Below are 4,069 nucleotides of genomic sequence, written 5' to 3'. Positions count from 1 at the left end.
GTTGATTACTTTATCGTATTACTTTATAACATTCTTTTGGGCATGAGATGATATCGCTATGCTGTTTTAATTTGCATTTCTCAAATGACAATTGCTATGGAACATTATTTTCATGTATTTATTTGCCATTTGTATTTCTCTTCTTTCTCTTTCTTTCTTTTTTTTTTAACAGTTTACACATACTTTATTTACTCAGTTGAGGGCTCTCTGATTGTATGTATAAAATACTCTGTGTAGTTGATCCCAGCATTGTTCACACTGACTTCAAGAAGTTCTGTTTTTTTTTGTATTGAAGTTGCTCATTTGCTGCTGTTGGTTTATTTTCTTTCAGGATCAAGGTGGGTGCATTCATAAAGAATCTTGTTTTTCATTCCTTTTCTAGCAATTCTTTCCTTTGCATAACCATACCTGAAATGGAACCATCATCCTAAAGTCACTATGATAAACCTTCCTATACCAACATCACATGATGTTCTTATTCTGCTAGATAAAAAAAAGTATCTGAATCCAGCCATGACAGATCCTAATGAACCATACAATATTGAATCCCATACAAGTGGAATGTTTTCAATATCTAAAATTCCTAGGAGCTTAAAGGGCAGGCAAGTGCTGTGTCACTGAGCTAAATCCCATCCCTGAAGATCCATGGGGTGACTGTTCTGCTGATTGGAGTGCACCAATGAGGCAGACCTGTCTTCAAGCAGCCACTTCCTTGCAGTTGGATGCTGGAGTCTTCACTGTCCTGGGCTCACTGGGCTCACCAGGCTCCAGGGTAGCAACCATGGCCCTGAGTGCACAGCTCCCTTGTGCAGCCCTTCCCCTGTCTTCATCATTTTTATTTCTTGCTCTGAGAGGTGTGCATTCATCTCAGATACCCATTTTTGGGTTGGGACTTTAATTTTGAGGGCTTGGTTTTTTGTTTGTTTGTTTGTTTGTTTGTTTGTTTGTGTAGTTGTTTACGTATTCTTGGTAGAAGTATTTTGTCTGCATGATTGTTGGTTAATATTTTTTCCTAATTTGTGAGTTGTCTTTTTACTCTATTGTTGATTTCTTTTGACATGAAGAAACTTTCCAACATGATGAAATCCCAGTTGTTGATTCTTTGAACTGTTTCCCATGTAGTTTGGCTTTTATTCATGAACTCTCTTCCTCCCCCTAAGTCTTTAATATTTCCACCTAATTTATCTTCCATTAAATTTAGTGTTTCTGTTTTAATGTTCAGATCTTTACTCCATTTTGAATTTAGTTTAGTGTAGGGTGATATACTTGGCTCTTGTTTTAGTTTTTAGCATCAGTGAGCCAATATTACCAGCGCCATTTGTTTATTTAGGCTCTTTAGCCTATCTTTCTTTCAGTGAACATGTTTGGGACCTTTGTAAAGACAAGGTGGCTGAGTGTGCTTGCAGTTGTATTTGCATCTTCTAATATGTTTCATTGCTCCTCAGGTCTGTTCTTTTGACAGTACTATAGTGATATTATCACAGTGTCATTGGTGTATAATTTCAAATCAAGGATTGTAATGCCTTCTGCCTTGCCTTTGTTGCCCAGGATTCCCTCTTCTATTCTAGACTTTTTTTGGTTCCAAATAAATTTTAGGAATGTTTTCTCTAATACTGTGGGGCACATTTATGGTATTTTGATAGGGATTACATTAAATCTGTATAACAATTTTGGGAATATGGCCATTTCCACAATGTTGGTTCTTCTTGTCCAGGATAAGGGATATGTTTTCATTTTCTTTCTTTCTTTCTTTCTTTCTTTCTTTCTTTCTTTCTTTCATTTTAGGGAAGGGTCTATAGGGTATTCAAGGTCTCAGTACTAGATCAGATTCATAGTGATCAGTCTGTTTACAGCCTCCCAAGAGCTGACATTACAGGTGCTCACCACGACACCCAGTCTCAATTGCCATCTCAGCATGCTCCAAGAACGGAGCTGGCATGGCAGGCCTGGGGATTGAACCTCAGCCCCTGCATCCATTTGCAGGAACTATAATCTATTGAAATATTTGGCCAGCCCTGTTTTCATTTCGTGAAATTCTGTTCAGTGACATTTTTCAGACTATTGTATTGTATAGATCTTTTACTTCCTTTGTTAGATTAATTCTTACATACATCAGTTTTGGATGCTATTGTAAAGTGTATTGTTTCTCAAATTATAGTCTCAGTAATTTTCTTATCTGTATAGATGAATGCTGTTGATTTTTCAGTTTTGATTCTGTATCCTTCTATGTTACTGAATTTGTTTGTTAATTCTAGGAGCCTGATGAAGATTTTTGAGTCTTCCATGTAGAGTATCATGTCATATGAAAATATGATAGTTTATCTTCTTCCTTACCTATTATTATTCCCTTTGGTTCTCTGTCTTTCTTAATGGTTTTGGTTAATGTTTCCAGAACTATATTAAATAGGAATGGTGGTAGAGGACATCTTTGGCTTGTACCTAATTTGAGGGGAAAAACTTTCAGTTTTTATACATTTAGAATGATGTTGGCTGTTTTGTCATATATGGCTTTTAACAGATTGAGGTATAGGCCTTCTATTCCAATTTTCTGCAGGACTTTCATTATGAATGAGTAATGGACTTTGTCAAAAGGCTTTTGTGCATCTATAGTGATAGTCATTTTTTTTGTTTTTGTCTCTATTGATATAGTGTATTACATTTATACATATGTGTACATTGAATCTTCCTTGCTTGCTTAGGATGAATACTACCTGTTTGTCATTTATAAACTTCCTTATGATTTGCTGCATGATATTTGCTAGTATTTTATTGAGGATTTTTGCATCTATGTTCATGAGGGGGTTTGGCCTGTAATTTTCTTTCTTGATTGAGTTTTTCTCCAGTTTTGATATCAGTATAATATTTATTTATTTATTTATTTATGCTATATTTTAGGGAAGCGTCTATGGGGTGTTCACAGTCTCACTACTAGATTAGACTCATAGTGATCCACCTGTTTACAGACTCCCAAGAGCTGGTATTACAGGCACGCGTCGCCCTACCCAGTCTCAGCTGCTGTCTGAGCGCAGAGTGGCACCCACACAGCAGGCCCGGGGATAGAAGCCCCAGTCCTTGGGCCTGCTTGCAGTGGCTTTAATCCACTGAGCTATTTGGCTGGCCTGATATCAGTATAATAATAGCCTCCAGGAGTGAGTTTGGGAGTAATGCTTCCTTTTCAATTTCATAGAAAGTATGAGAAGTAATTGGATTAATTTTTTTCTAAATTTCTTGTAGAATTCAGCTGTTAATTTCCTGGGACTGGGGTTTTTCTTTGTAGGTAATTTTTTTTTAATTACATTTTCAATTTCATTGGCCGATATTGGGTTATTCAGAGTTTTTTCATGAATTTAGGCTTTTTCTGTTTCCTCTTTTTATGAGGTTATCTAAGGGTGTATCAATTTTATTTAATCTTTCAAGCAACCAGCTCTTAGATTTATTAATTCCTTGTATTGTTTTTTTCATTTAAATTTCATTAGTTTCTGCTCTAATCAGTATAATTTCCTCACATCTTTGGGCTTTGTACTTGTATTGCTCTTCATTTTCTAGAAGCTTAAGCTGCAGCCTTGTGGCTTTTATATATTCTCATTGTGTTGTCCTTATGTATGAATTCACCGCTATAAATTTTCCTTTGAGAACTGGTTTTTCTGCATCTCACAAATTCTGGTATGTTGTGTTTGAATTTTCTTTGGCTTGGAGATTTTGTGAAATTACTTCTTTAATTTCATCTGTAACCCATTAGGTACTGAGGAGTTTGTTATTTAATTTCTATATGTTTATGGGATTTTTTTGAGTTTACTTTTGTCATTAATTTCCAGTTTCATTGAAATGTAGTCAGAGTGTATGCATGAGATTATTTCAGTTTTATTGCATATACTTAAAACATGATCTATGGACAAGTATGTGGTGTATTTTATATTATTATCATTATATTTTAGAAAAGGATCTACAGGACGTTCAAGATCTCATTACAAATTGAACTTGCAAGGAGTTTCTGACCACTTCCGGGAGCCCCCAGACCCAGTCCTAGCCCAGGTCCGGTGAGTGTGTGGAGAGCTTCCTGCTACCCTGC

General features: G+C 35.9%; 1 pseudogene; it reads right to left on the bottom strand.

The window, feature by feature from the left end:
- Nucleotides 1-317: 317 nt before the first annotated feature.
- LOC101572871 lies at nucleotides 318-783 on the bottom strand (annotated as a pseudogene).
- Between the last annotated feature and the right edge of the window lie 3,286 nt (nucleotides 784-4,069).

This window comes from Octodon degus, unplaced genomic scaffold (assembly GCF_000260255.1).
Source record: "Octodon degus isolate 3935 unplaced genomic scaffold, OctDeg1.0 scaffold00145, whole genome shotgun sequence".
Classification (NCBI taxonomy): Eukaryota; Metazoa; Chordata; class Mammalia; order Rodentia; family Octodontidae; genus Octodon; species Octodon degus.
The sequence above is the reverse complement of the archived record's forward strand: the minus strand, read 5'-3'. Positions and strand labels throughout refer to the sequence as shown.